This window comes from Etheostoma cragini, chromosome 6 (genome assembly GCF_013103735.1).
Source record: "Etheostoma cragini isolate CJK2018 chromosome 6, CSU_Ecrag_1.0, whole genome shotgun sequence".
NCBI classification, from domain to species: domain Eukaryota; kingdom Metazoa; phylum Chordata; class Actinopteri; order Perciformes; family Percidae; genus Etheostoma; species Etheostoma cragini.
In genome coordinates, this window is record NC_048412.1 from 1,257,682 (window position 1) to 1,273,684 (window position 16,003).

The 16,003-nt window shown below is 40.7% G+C and overlaps 1 long non-coding RNA gene across 1 annotated transcript; it reads right to left on the reverse strand.

Annotated features, from left to right (window-relative positions):
- Positions 1-14,782: 14,782 nt before the first annotated feature.
- On the reverse strand, positions 14,783-15,085 carry LOC117946531. The gene is made up of 3 exons (XR_004657044.1): positions 14,973-15,085; positions 14,870-14,871; positions 14,783-14,793 (listed from the first exon to the last, which is right to left on the reverse strand). It is a non-coding gene; the product is annotated as an uncharacterized LOC117946531 (long non-coding RNA).
- Between the last annotated feature and the right edge of the window lie 918 nt (positions 15,086-16,003).

Genomic DNA, 16,003 nt, shown 5'->3' on the forward strand with positions numbered 1-16,003 from the left:
TGAGGACCAGGTAACCATAGTCCTCAGACTGGACAGATAGTCTAGCTAGCTGTCTGGATTTACCCTGCAGAGATCTGATGACCAGGTAACCATAGTCCTCAGAAATCCATTGGAGGTTAGAATGCAAAGACAAAGCCAGAGGATGGGGATGGACATCTGGCCTAAAGAGAGAGAGATCAGGCGGAATTTCCGGTGACACCATAGCAATCCCAGAAGTGGAATGTCAGAGACATAGACTATCTTAAGTGCAATGCACCAGGATCACGAAACTCATATCAAACTGTCAAACTAAGCCGTGCTGATCAAGATTATGTTAATGCATTGCAAATTTCTTGCCTAAAATGTGTTTTAAGAAACACATTTTAAAATGCTGTTTAGCTTTATTTTGATAGTTTACGACCACCGGCTTCAAAACGGATCGTCACAATATAAAATGGTCTGGTTATTTCAGATTTTATTTTTCCCAAGATCTTAAAAAAACATTTTGCAACATGACCTGAATTAGGTTTCTTCAGCACAGTAACTTGGGGGTAAAGTGTCCTGAGATAACTTCGGTTGGGATTTGACACCATAAATAAACTTGAATTATATTCTGTTCATCAATACTTGGAAAACTGGCAGCCTCCCCATGTGTGTAAATGTCAATACCCACATGGTGTTGATCCTTAAGGTATTACATGTATGAAAACATACGACATACCACCCATTCACAAAGAGTGTTAGGACGGATCTGTGTTGCTATAGTATTTGTCACTCTTACACTGTGTGTGTTCAGACTCAAGCTGAAGACATTGGTGTGGTTCTGCTGGACTGAAGCTCCCCGCTGTAGTTATCCGGCTCAGCTGTCCTCCGATGAGGGCAATGCTGCTGCAGTTAACAGGTAGAGTCCCAGGCCTTTAACTGCCACTCTCTCCTCTGAGTGTGCCCCCTTTACTGGATCCCAGAGGCTGGGTTAAAAGATGTTACTCATGTCTCTGTGTAGCCTATTGCTTTGAAAAATGATCAAAGTGCAGGGAGCTAGTGAGGGCCATGAAACAGACAGCGAGCCAAACATCAATTTGTATGAATCAAGAAGCCAATTCTCTAGGGGTCAGAAAAGTTGTCCTCTTTGTGCTTCAAAGGAAGAACTAATGAAGCCAGAAGTCACTGCTTTGTGAGAGAGACTTGGTGTGAGGTCAATTATTGTGACCTAAAGCCCACAGTAAACCAATTAGACATTAGCAGCAGGCTGTCAGACTGCCGATGAGGGCTGCATTCAACCACACACAAGGGAAGACTTCAAATATCAAGTTAATACTTAAAGTTAGTGCTTCTACTACTACATACATAGTACTTTATGGGTTTCAGTGGTGATGGGACCATACAATAGTCCAGCATACTGTTAAACATATGTGCCGTGCCGATTTTGTCTTATTCATAGAGCTTATTAAGCCACACATATGAAATATATATATAGTATACTGTCATGAAACAGGGATTTAATGCACACGGCCCACTTTTTATTTTCCATAGTAGTAGATCTAGGGATTGTGATGTTGATTGGCTGGGTGGCCCATCTCTTTGGTCCACACTGAAATAGTTCAGCAATTATTTAAGGGATTGTTTTGCCATTTGGAACAAATTCAATTAAATTGGGAGATTTGCTGCATTAAATCACAATGTTTGACCTGGGTTGTGTCTGTCACACAAAAAAAATAAATGATGTTTCCAACCAACCTCTGAAAGCCCTTCCCATATCTAGAAGAATAGCATTCTACTACACCTTTAGACATGAAACTGGTCAGATTTATAGCTATTATTTACTGGTACAAAATATTAGCTGCCAGTCAATTCAATGAATAATAAATCTTTCAGCTAGACCTGCTGCGAGCCTGCTGGAGACAAAGCTTCACAGTAACAGAGCCTTTCACAAATAATTGCAGGTTTTGGCTGTAGAGAGAGTGTTTTTGATTTATTGAAAGAAGCACGAAAGAAGATGTTTGGCACATTGCATTATAATACACCTGATTAATCTGGAAATCTTTGTGCTTGTGTATCTATTTGGGCTATTTTTGTACCTCTTTGGACACAGCAAATTGACAAAGCCAGGCTCACTACATCTTTGTATTCTTATATGTCATGATGATATATCATGGGATCAATTTTTCTCAAGCTAATGAACAACCTAACCATGTTCACCTGATGCAGTATACTGTTAACCACACTCTGCCCCACACTCCTTTGCTGTGCTCCAGCACCACCCTGCCTGAAGCAGCACCCATTGCATCCTTGCTGTCTACACTTTTCAGTTCTCACTGACCCCAACACCTGTACACTGCGACACACTGTGGTATTGCTAGGATCGCACCCGGCTTGCTCACAGCAAGCTATTACCCAGCCTAATTACCAGGCAGCCAGCTACTGTATAAGTCAACAGTTGTTGAAAAAATCCTTTCAGGTCGACGAGACAGAGAGTCCCATCTGCCCCTGAGCAAACACCGCCGTCCGTTTTAATAAAAATGTCCCCTCTGGCAAAGCAGGGGAAGATGATGGAGGAAGAAGGCCTGATAAGGAGAGGCAAGCTAAAACATAGGCAGAGAGAAAGACATCGTAAACTGCCACAGTGTCTTGTAGTTACAGTCATATGTGCATACTGACAAGATTCGATCTACAGTATGTAGTTCTAATTGTTATTTCTTTGCTGTCGTGTGATTAGCTATGTTGCCTAACAGTTAGACAACTGTAGGTTTCATTGCTAGTTGGGTATTTTGTGAGGAGATTTTCATAATGTTCTTATCTTATTTAGACTTATTTGGAAAAAAGCAATTAGTTCCCCATTTTGTTGTTGTAAACTGGGCCTTTAGCTGTTTTTTTAAGCTGAACAAACCAGACGTCTTTATTCTGCTGGAAATAAAGGTCGCCTTCTCGAACGATATGCTAGAGGCTCTATGTGCTTTGAGCTAAATGCTAACATTAACATGCAGCACAACATACAGCACAACATACAGCACATTAACATTGTGCTGGTATGAAGCAGGCAATGGTGACCATGGTAACCATCTAAGTATAGCGTTTTTGCATGCTAAGTTGTTCAATGCTTAAACACACATTGGAAATGTACATGGCAGGTTCACGGTCATAAACTAAATTATTGAAAACAGTATTACAGTATAAAAAGGGGAAAACCAAACTTATTACAGTTCACCCTGAATGTTTGTATCAAACTGAATGGCTACCGGTCAAATAGTTATTAAGTCAAGTACTACTGATAATAGTAATAGTCAAGATATTACCTTCTACTCCAAAGTAGTGGACAAAAAGACCCATTAATGCACTGCAATCCGTATGTACAGTATTCCACGTATTTAGTACTGTAAGCTCAACATTGACGGCCACTGTAAGCAGTAACCGCTAGTACTTCTGACCAGAGAACCTATTCAATGGCCGCGGAAATCTGAGCATGGAGGAGACTGGGGGTTGGGTGTTTCTTGAAACATAGGACTTTCTGGGAAAAGTAGTTAGAGGAAAACTCAAGATTTCACCCGGGAAACGGATATTCACGTCCCAGGAGTTCAACTTAAAGGGGCCGTTGATTTGAGCTAAACCACAAGACACAGGAGAGTCCGTGGTTGCCACGTGCTGTGTCTCAGCGCAGGTAGTTTGAACAGCAGAGATGGTACACTGAAGATCTGACTGGGCATTGGCAGAGATAGCCAATTGTGGATCTTGAGGGCCGCTGGTCTTTGGACGAGTGATGACCTGGCTGAATGAAGATCTAGCTGGGTGTCGGTGGAGACTACAAAGGGTTCTGGCTGTTAGTTAGTCACAGCATTGGGAGGCTAAGACTGTGTCGCTGGGAAAAGGACAGGCTGAGGAGCTGAACAGCAAACAAAAGATGATGGCCTCAGGAACCATGGGGGCTGTGCCTTGTTCTAGTGACTCCAACACGTGGGTGCCCCCTGAAAATGGCAAGGTAACACCCAATGAAGGATGACTGCTGGGCATCAGAGTTGCCCTTCACCAGCTCTATTGAACGTTCATAGGATCCAGGAGATATGAGTCAAAAGCAACATTGATGGCATGGTGAGCAAGTCCAGACAGGAGTTAATGTAAGTCCACAGGAACACGAATGGGGCAGGGGAAAGGCAGATACATATAAGAGTACAGGACCAGGTACAGGTGCAGGTGTCTGGAAAGCAAGGCACCAAGCAACATTGACAATTTTGTCATGAATAAGTGGAAGTGACCCGGTAAATATACTGCATTACTGACAAGGCAAAGTGGAAACAGGGGAGAGAGTCTAAAGGCATCTGGTGGATGGATGGAGAATTGCAATGCAGGGGCCCGGGGATGTGGGATTGGGGCTGAAGGGAGGGACAGGAGGGAGAATGGGAAAGTGGTTATGGTCCCATGCTTAGTTTTTTGTTCCATCCCGTACAGTTCTATACAATTAAGCAGACTCCCATCACATCCATGAATTTATTTTTCAACGTATAGGTGACTGACTGCCGGACTGTGTTGACCATCTCTTTTTGTGGGTCACTATGGCAACTGTATTATCAGCACTTGGGTGGCCGTGAAGGACACAGTGTGTTCTGTTTCAGTGGTTTCTGCCAATTATGATCTGACTATGGCTTTCCTCATCCCAAACTACTTTTAAATTGCAGGAGCGTGCACATCATTTACAGCGCAAGCCCCGTTTCTTTGATTCAAAGAGGTCACAAGTGTAAATGTTTCAAAGATAAAGCACAGAGTCTTTCTTGATGCTGTCATCGATCTGAATCTCCCGTTTAACAAAAATGTACCAGGAAGTGAGGTCTGTCTTGTCTTTGACACACGCCCGTTGGCAGCAGTGGAGTAGACTTATAACCTCTGCGAGGCTGTACTGAGCTGCTTTAATTTCAGCATTGCCGCGTATTTAACTTTTAATTAAAAACATGCTGACGTTTAGCTGCTTAAACGTAATCCTTTACTTTGTGGTCCACAGTAGTCCGTGTTCTGGGGAAGGTCTTTCTGAGGGCACAGGAGCACTGAGGTGCGGTTCATGTACTGATTGTGGCTGTTGGTGAAAACAAAAGCATCCTATCATAATTTACCTTCGGTTTAATACCAAATACTGATTAAAACAAGTAACATTGATCAGCCTTAACTGTACTTTCTGTTCAACGCTAACTAGTTTGTTAGCTAACTAGTGTGTTAGATAACAAGTTAAACACTTTCAAATGAAGCATGGGTAAAGGGTTTTCGAGTTCTGAGTAGTCCTGTAATGATCTCAAACAGGGGTCTTTATTTTTTAGGACTGGGACCACTTAGCTGAACGAAAGACTGAATAGGGGCCCCGTGTCATTATCCTGGATTTAGTCTAGTTTCCGGTTTAATTTTGTTGTGTAAGTACTCCTGTCTTGTTTGACTTCCTGCCTTCTAGGTTTTCCCGCCTTTATGATTGTCCGCCCCGCCCTGATGGGTTTCACCTGTTGGTTAGCCTTCATGCCACCTGTCCCTCGTTACCACCCTCTTGTTTTTAGTCTGTGTGCTCCCTTTGTCGTCTTACTTTATGTTGTTTCGCCTGTGCTGCTCTGCTTTTCTCAGTTTTCCTTGTTACCTGTTTTTGGTTTGCTTCTAAGATTTTTCATATTTATCCTCTCTGCACTTTGGGACCAAACCTGCACCAACCTGACACCCCCTACTGCATTTATGCACCAGTTGAGTTGCATATTAAACTGGTCCGAATGGATTAAATGACCAGATGTTATTTATAGAGCATGTTAAATATACACATAGAAGAAAGTGAATTATTAAGCTTAACTGAATGACTACATGTTGGCTATAGTAAGCATATCGTTAATGTGGAAAAGACATTCTGAAAGTCTAGAAACCAATACAAGTTGACACCTACTTGTTCAGATGTATTTTCAGGAAGTAATAAACATCTCGTATTGCGGACACTACTGTCCTAATGAGTGACACTTTGTGACTGCTGATGGGGAGGAGACGGGCCACGGGTTAATGACGTTTGGTATTGCAGTTTGTTGAGAATTCTTTAATAATCCTTGTCATTTTTAATGAGATTTCTTCTCCCTGCAGCAGATACATGACACAGCCATCACAGGTCTTTATGGGACAGCCAATCCTAACTCACGAGTACAGTCGTCTGATCGAAAGATGGCTAAATCTGCCGCACGCACCATCAATCATCAGTAGATATAATCATTTTCAACAGGCAGTCAGACAGCCGCTGCGGGGGTCTCTCACTGCAGGTATCCTCCACTTGAATGATAGAGTCATGGAGGAAAGTGGGCAACACTGCACCGAACAGTCAGTCAGTGCTGGATGAATCGGCCCTTAATTAAAATGGCAATAATTAAGATGGTGTTCAAAAGGAGCAGGGCTTTGATAGCATTAAAGTATTCACGGTTAGGGATGTTGTACAGCAGCTGACTGCTGACAGCATCTCAGACTGTCCCCAGAGGAGTTTTCGCTGTTTTATCCAATTCTGCCAAATTACTTACAGAGACAATTGCATGTGAAGCTTTTATCATGCTACTCAATGTGCTGATTGTACATGTCCCTTTCCATATGTGCAAAATTTGATGTTTTAAATGTAAAAAAAGGAGTAAAAGGATTCAGATTTCAAAGTTTGAATTGGGGTAGCATTGGTAATTGGCCTCCAATAAACTGTATGGAAAGGGCTTCCTTTAAATTTTTCATTTGGCTTTTTATTGTTTAAAAGTCCAATGTCTTGGCAGACCTGATCTTTGATGCATTAGTCAGTTTGGTTTTTTTTACTAACTTTTCCATTAAATCTACATTGTGATGCAAAATGTAATGTATTTGCCGTGAATTGGAAATTATTGTGTTTTACAAAAAATACTCTGAATTCCAAGGCTGTAGAGATCAGTGCGTTGTTGCAGACTTATTTCCTGAGGTTTAAAGTGGGCCGGTCTGAGAAAATGAGTCCCACTCCAGATCTTTTTTTATTTTATTTTTTTAACCTTTATTTAACCAGGAAGTCCCTTGAGATTGAAATCTCTTTTCCGAGGGAGACCTGACCAAGACGGCACACCGGTTCCAATTAAACAGAAATACAGCATAGACAACACAAACAAACCAGCATCACACATAGAGGAAAGGAACAGGTCACATGTGGTAGTTACATTTTTGAGTTATATGGCATTTCAACATGGCCTTAAAATCATTTAATGGGTTAGGGTTAGGGCTTTTTTCCCCAGCCCAGCCCTGTGGCTAATGACAATCGGAACTTGTAAACTCAAAAGGTGTAACTTGAGTGTAGAATAACTTAGATTCTAACTGGTATGTGTGCCTAAGATCAAGAATAAACCTCCATAGTTGTATGTATTTACCATCCTACTGTTTGGAATAAAATGGTCAGGACTGAAAAACAGAGACTATGAACACTGACGTTAAGACAATATCAGTACCATGAATTTAAAAAAATAAATAAAATAAAAAAAGTCATCACTTACACTTGACTTTGAGCCAAGAGGTTTTCTCTATAGTTTCACAACTCGAAATGTTCTTGAGTGAAACAAATGTCTGGTAAAATCATCAGCCAGGTTTAATCAAAGGCACCTGCATAATGTATGCTATAATTAATTTCTTGGTGCAAACAAAACAATAGAACAAAGACAAACAGCCAGACTAAACAAAGTAGGATATTCATTATTTTGTGTGATTGAATTATAAAACGGGTATGTCTATGCATTTGCAGTCTAACAAATTACCTCCCACAGAATAATAAATGCCAGACATAAATCATTTGTCATATTTTATTATGGCACAAACCAGGAATGGATATGCTCTGATTTCCAGGCTTATGCCTGATTACTATTCCCATTTAGTTTTACTGCTGCGGTGTGTTTTCAGCAGTTAGTTGTACGTTCAGTTTCTGTTGATTCATATTCAGCAGCAGATTATTGCAGTGCATTTTCTTTTTCTTTTTTTTACACTTTTATTTACACATAGTTCTCTGTACTGAGGTCACATCCCAGACCTACTACTGGCCTGGACAGACTGGAATGTTCATTACATCCCATTACACAAAAGAGTAGAGCAGAACGTGATGATTTCACTGTTCAATTCCATGTTGTATTGCTGTTAAAAATGAAATGTTTGAACTGAGTGTGGTGGTACAGAAAAGGCCATAAACTCTGGTTACCTGGTCCTCAGATCTCTGCAGGGTAAATCCAGACAGCTAGCTAGACTATCTGTCCAATCTGAGGACTATAGTTACCTGGTCCTCAGATCTCTGCAGGGTAAATCCAGACAGCTAGCTAGACTATCTGTCCAATCTGAGGACTATGGTTACCTGGTCCTCAGGTCTCTGCAGGGTAAATCCAGACAGCTAGCTAGACTATCTGTCCAATCTGAGGACTATGGTTACCTGGTCCTCAGATCTCTGCAGGGTAAATCCAGACAGCTAGCTAGACTATCTGTCCAATCTGAGGACTATCGTTCCCTGAAAACACAAAAGAGGAACATTTTTACACCGCTCTAAGGGTTAAACAGATGTCATTTGTATATATCTTTTCATATTTGTATGGAAGCTTTTCTATTTTCTGTTACCTTTCTTCACAGTTGCAGTATGTGCTTTAATTGTGAATATGCTCCATGACTATGTTTATTGTAGACCAGACACCAAGGCAAATTCCTCATATGTGGAAAACACATGAAAACGTACTCGGTAATAAACACGCTTCATATTCCTTCTATTAAGTCATTGCTTTGTTAGCACACCTGAAACAAGACAACATGTTATCTCTCAAGTTATCTTGAGTTTTTGTGTAGTTCATGAAGGTTTTCTTGATACGTTATGGTGTAATTTTGTGAATTAATCACCTCTCCTTGCCAAAATATACTCATTAAAACAGTCTATTATGGGACTGCTCATAATTACATCCCTAATTGAGACAGCTTTATTTTGTACAACACACAATAATTAATGTCCCAATCAACCTTTCTGGAACAAATTATATTACTTCGTTTTGAATTGCTGTCACATTTGCATTTCAGTTACAGTGAAATAATTCTTGCTTGCAAATTGAAGATAATTACAAACAAAAGCATTGTAGTGTTATTCGGGACTATTAGTTTAGGATAGCTTAGTCACAGGTCTGTCTTCAACAATACACACTTAGCATCTTGACTTTCTTATTGATTGCATTTGTTTTTGCCGTTTTAGCTCTGCATGGGAGATTTGAAACAGTGAAACACTTTAAACCGCTCTGTCATCATAATAGAAAACATAATTAGAGTAACGAATAGTGTTTCCATTCACTGTTCTAAAATATTAACTGTTTACTGTAAGACAGCACTTTACCCTCTGCATGTTGTTTTCACCTGTAATTAATATGTGGAGGGATGTGGTGGTAGCAGGTTCAGATTTTAACTATTAATAAAAATAATATTAAAAGTAATCAATAAAAGCAAGGCACCATCCTGACCAGTGACTCAGTGGATACAGTCTCAAAAAGGGTTTTCACTTTAAAAACTATCTATAGTTATGATGTTTTAATCTTACATTTAATTAAACAGTGAAGTACTGAGCTGTGGCAACCAGATATTTTTACAGTACAAATATACACATATACACAAACAATCCCACACACCTGCTCTTTAAAGGTTCCATAAAGTTTAGTTTTAGCAGTACCGGTAAATTACCGGTACTGCTAAAACTATAGCAATGATTCAGTCATCAAACATATGTTATCCCACTATGGGCTAAATAGCAGGTGTGTGTATGAAGACGAGAGAGAGAGAGAGAGAGAGAGAGAGAGAGAGAGAGAGAGAGAGAGAGAGAGAGCGCATTACATTTCCACTGGTTTGAAATTAAAGCTTGCTCCATTTTTCCTTTTCAGGGCTTCTCCTTGTACTGAAGTGTGTAAGATATGTACACTCAAATAAGCAGTGCGTTGTGGATATTTTTATAGTGGACAAGATAGTGAATGAAACCAACCACAAAGAATATGAACACCACCACAAAATGACAAACACTCAGTGTATATAATATATATAGAGTACTGTTTCCATAACAAAAAAGCGGTTTTCAACACAGCCTTTGTGCAGCTTCCTGTTGAGTCTGATAAGTCCTTGATGTGTTCACCTGTTCTGGGTCAGCCCTCATGTCACCTGTCCCTCGTTACCACCCTCTTTTCTCCTTGGCCAGTCTCCGATTGGCTGAGTCTTGTTCCTGGCGGTGTATCCCTAGTGAGTATTTTCCTCCAGTTTGTTGTCTTAGATAACTATAGATCCTACATTTATCCCGAAGGAAATTATGGTGTCCAATAGCTTATACACAACACGCATACACAAGCACAGACACATGACATGACATCCATGCACACATACTACAGAAACACAAAGACAGATGACAATAGAATGCCCTTACGGCAAAGTTTGAGCATGTTTAAAGGAGAAATGCAATAAAAAGAAATGTGGAAAAAAATGGAGAAAGACATCATAGTGCAAGAGACTCAGTGCAATTTATGTATCTTTTCAAGTACAACACAATATCAAAGATATAATAAGCGTCACTTAACTATACATAGATACTAGGAAAAGACTTGAAGAAAAGTTTAAGTTAAATTTGAAAAGTTAAAAACTGTCTGAGTTGTGTTTGCCATACAGGCAAGCTAGAAGGCAGTAAGGGAGTCAAACAGTGCCAATCAGTCCAGGGTAGCTTATGTGGATGTATATGTAAGGTCACCCGGATAGAGACATGGACGGTGTCTCTGCAGAGTAGTCTCAGGAAGGGACTTGTTCTGGTGCGAGATTTCTAAAACCTGCAAAAGAAAACGTCTCATTTAATATTAAATGAAGTTACCTGTTGACACAACACTAACGTGAGCTATTTAAATGAGCCGATACATGGTTATACCTCATTATTTCTTACCAATGTATCTCAGTGTGTACTTGGTCCACAGACATCCCACCAATCAGTCCCAAAATGTCCCGGTTGGAGAGGACATGCCCTAAACATATTCTTTGTTAATATTTTGAATAATTTCCTGAAAGAACTTAGCAGGTCTGTCTTGTTGCACCATCCAAAAATAAATAGTGCATACAGTGTAGATCCACTAGTGACCTCTCCATGGTGTTCCATGCCTTTCATGTTGGAATAAGGTGTACCCTTATTTCCACCCAGGTTGAATGGACTTAGATAATTAATGGATTATGTTATGAATCCCAACACTTTCAGATAGATTGCGTGCTCATGGGAGCTTAATCATCATGAATCAACTCAACGGCACTGCCTGAGGAAGCAGAACACACACAAACACATTATTTTGCACCAAAATAGCATTAGAGATAAAGAGATCAATGCCATTGAAAAATGAACTTGTGCTGCACAAGCAGCGGCTTCCTTGAAATCAGTGTAAGTTATAAACCGAGATCAATGTTGCGCTCACACAAAGACCCATGCCAAGACGCTTCAGTACAAACTGAATGGGAAAGGTTGGGGACCCTGGTGCCATCACTGTTTGTTTCGATCCGTTGATCTAGTCCCTGGCATTGCTTCAGATAGAACAACAGTCCTGACACTGTTTTCAGGTAGTGGGCTCACCGGAACAGAACTGACCAGCAGCCAAAAAAAAAACTTGATTCCCACTTTACCTTCATGTTCACATTTGGAGCTTTGCAGCATTTCAGCCCATTGAATAGTCTCTGTGGCTAAAACCCAGCAGAAAGTCTCAGGATAGCTCTCTTTGTGTTGAACTCCACCATGGGTCTGCCCCCTCAGCAATCTCAGACTGTGTTAAACCTATGGTGTGCAACCATTTTATATCAATGAACGTCTGTTACATTCAAGGTATTGTTGATCAGTTGATACAAAGCTAATTAATCCCATCAGCTCCACAAAACTTCAGTTTACTGCTGTATATCTATGGGTTTGATTATTTTGGAAATATGGATAATTGGTTGCAATTTGACAGAAGGCCAAACGAAAGATGTTGTAGTTTCCGTTTCCTTCAGCATCTTTGTGTTGGGGATGGATTTATGAGGACTGTTGTTGACTGCGCCTCAGATCTCTGCAACGTCAGTTGAAACCGCTAGCTAGAATATTTGTCCAATCTGAGTTTTGTCTTATAGTATTTAACTATTTTGCAGCAGTTCTGTGTGGAGTTTAGCAGATTCTGATTGGTTTAAAGAAACGCCAATGAACCAGAGTTTTCCCCACATCCCCGAATGCTATGTGAACTAGCCAGACCTTCATTCAGCGCACTTTGAAGGAGGGTCTAGTAAAGAGAGACTAAAGCAGCAGTGATGTCACACTGATTTGTGGACTGCCATTTTGAAGCCTCCAGTTTGGCAATATGGCCGTCGCCATCTTGTCTTTTCTCAACTGGACGTGATGATTTTTGACAAGAATTTGAAGCTAGGGAAAATATATTGCAGTCAAGACGAGAGCAGGACACAAAACCCAAACCTGGTTTGTTTCCCGTTCACCCCCCCCAACCAATCTTACATGGCTTTCAGTCTTTCATACTACTTTCTACCATTCTCTCTCAATACTACGTCACCTGACACCTCTGACGTAGTTAAATCTAAATTGCGTGACTCTGACTTAGTGAAAGGGGCCATCAATCTATCGAGTGAACAGAATATTCATTGTTGGGTGGTACTGAAGAGTGAAAGTGGGAACAAAAGGTGAGAAATGAGCACCATGTTTTATTCTCTATCAATGCAGAGCAGCCAGATGTAAGCAAATCACATATTTCCGGAAAATTTATTTTTACTGTACTTAATTATATATTCCAAATAACAGATCTAAAATCGTAATTAGCACAATCACCACTAAAATGGCTCAACTTTTAGAAATTGAGTCAAAAAGCCTATTAGGCAAAAATCACTGCTGGGGCTCCAGCCACAGCTCTGCTGTCAGTGTTGCAACATGAAATACATGTCTGTAAATATGTAACAATAAATTGAGAATGAGGGTAAGAAGACCTGGGGATGTAAATTGTCTGAAGCAGTAAACCTCATTCGGAAATTCTTGAAATGAACCGCCTGATCCCTTTTTCTGTCTTTTCTCTGAACAGACCCCTTCAGACAGAACGAGAGAGAAACCTAAATTAGACGCAGTGTTAAGTGCATGCAACATCTATGGGATTGAAGTGAAAAGGCAAGATAATGACATAGTGCTGACCGATGACATCAGATGCCCCAAAAAGACCAGATGGTGCTGCTGCCATACATGGTGTCGATCAGCAAAACTGGAGACAATTATAGATATTTTATTCCATTGAAATGAACATATCAACAATAACGTCAATGTGTGTGTATGCAAAGTCTGCAAAACAGTTTTTGACTCATGAATATGTGCAATAATCCACAGCTAAAAATGGTCCCAAACTCAATATTTCCTCCTGTTTGAGTAACGTTAGCTAAAAACTAGAGTGACCAGCTGTTTGTAGAATTAGTAGACCTTATCTTTTTAATTAAACCTTTATATTTGTTGCAGAATTTAAAAGATTCACGTCTTAGGAAGAAACAAATGGAAAAGGGGCGGAGTGCTGCAGACACACAGTCAGCTTTTATTTCTTCCCGGCAGCTTCCTCCTATTTTTTCATCCATGGTCCCTGCTGTTAGCATGCACCCGTTTACTGCCCTCAGTATTTCTGCTGTTCTCTGATTTGCTTCTATTAACCCAGAGGTGGGATAGGAGGAGCAAATAAAACAAGATCTAAAAAGAATCGATAAATGTTTCATCAGATTTAAAAGACGGTGTTAGCCGCAGTTTTATGGGTGCTACGCTACAGTTTCAGGGTGGCCAAGTCCTTGGGTTTAAAAGAAAGGTTTATGGTGCTGTAAACATAGCCCAATTCTCTTTTCCATTTCGACCACATAAAGTCGTGACAGATAAGTAAATCTACACTGCAGAGCAGAATCTCTGTGCCCCCGCTCTTTCTCCTCTGCAGGTTTCTTTTCACTTTTCCCTTTCATTGCAGTCAAGAGCACCTAAAGGGTAAATGCCAGGACCAGGATTAGAGTTGATAGGGATTTCTAGCAACGAGATCCTCAGTGATGACCTACCCAGAAATGTGCTGAATACATAGACCGTACAATTATTGTCTCTCTGTCTACCTCTAAAAGCTGTAAGACTGCAGCTGATTTTGTTAGCAATGCTCAAGGTTATAAAGAATTAAAGCTATTAGATTTCAAAATGTTCTAACATTGCTTTCTAAAACTTGACAGTTTTTGGTAAGACGAGGGCTCATGGTGCAAGGTAAAAATGTTTGGCTGCTTGAGATGTTTTCAGTGTTTTTACATTTCATCATGTTTGAATTACAAACCTGGCCTGGATTATATCTCCGACCTGGCCTGGGAACGCCTCGAGACCCCCCAGTTGGAGCTGGTTGATGAGGATCGGGAAAGGGGAGTTTGGGGTCCCCTGCTGGAGCTGCTACCCCCGCGACCCGATACCAGACGAAGATGGATGGATGGATGGATGAATTACAAATGTCTCATATTGATTGTACCAGAAAGTACAATTTATCCACCCAACAGTTGTGGGAGACTTTTAAAAGAGCATTCGACCAATTTTGCGTTACTTTCCTATTCCGTTATCATTTCTTTATCATCAAAATTGCAACCTTTTGGACAGAGTTTGGAATTGTACTTTGCATGTAATTAGATGCAGCATCTGCATCTGTCGATCAGGTGCAGAGCCAGTTAGTAAATCAAACTGTTGCTGTGGCCAGTCATGAGGAGAGCAACAATATCTTTTCCATGTGAATAAGCCGTCAGTGTCAAGTCATGTCAGTGTCTTTGCTCTTCTTTCAATAAAGAAACACACTCCAGTTCTGATCCAAATGATATAGCAGCATCACCATACACAGTCGTCTCTCTGTGCCGTCACACACAACTAAACCACTTGTGTGATGATGTTGTTGACCTCCAGTGCACACAGGAATTTTGACTCTAGTCTGTCCAGAACAGATCTGCCTTCCGTAATTTACAAACTCCAATGGTACGTGTCCGTTTAGGCGTTTTAACGGCAGGGATCGCCCCGCTTCCCAGCATTGCACGCTATTGGGCTCGCCACCAGCAGATATTAGTGTCTCATCACTGACTACTGGCAACCAAGGAAAACAGTCTCCACCCCCCCCACAACGTGAATAAATGCATCTGATTGGACCAACATTTCCCGTTGGTCTTTCTGCTCCAGGATTTCAAAACTGACCATAATGGCGGCACAATTGGAACGAAATCATCTATTTTCAGAAAATGGCTAACATAATTTTTTTTAAATATTCTTTGGGGGTTTTATCCCTTTTATTAGATAGGTAGAGATAGTTAACAGATGTGAAAGGGAGAGAGAGAGAGATGGGGATGACACAAAGCCAAGGGCCACAGGCTGGATTCAGACCCGGGCCGCTGCAGGACTCAAGAAACATGGGGCGAGCGCCCTTGTTTCTTAAGTGACAAATATGCATTGCGGTTGCTGAATCCATCTTCATTTCAGATCAACAAGTGCTTCTCATTTGCATAAAGTTGCCCCGCTTCTCCGAAGTCCCCACGACGTTTCCAGAATGAATTGCAGTTACTTCCATAGAAATGAATGGGAAGATTAAAAATGATGCCGACAACTAACACGTACCATTAGGGAGGAGGTCGCGGCGGCTTGAAAGGTCGGTGAAGCGTGTGACTTTGACACGGTAGACCGCTGTTGACTCACTGTTTCCTGTCAACAGTTAGCGTTGGTTTAGGTCAACCATGGCCAAAGTTATGCTTTTGAAATGATTAATAAAATGATTGTGCCTGAACCTAACCTGGTGCCAACTGATATTTCACACTGATGTTTCAAGATATTTCACACTGGACCAAATCTCAGTGGCTAAAATCTTGGTTGCAGACACTAAAGCCCTTTTAGAGAATACTTATTATTTTCTTATTATTATTTCTAGAAACTAAAGGAGGAATAATTGCATCCAATGTCACACTGTTTTCTTCTTTTGAAAGTAACAGACAAGACTTATATCTGCTGTCTGTCTTTCTTAGTAGT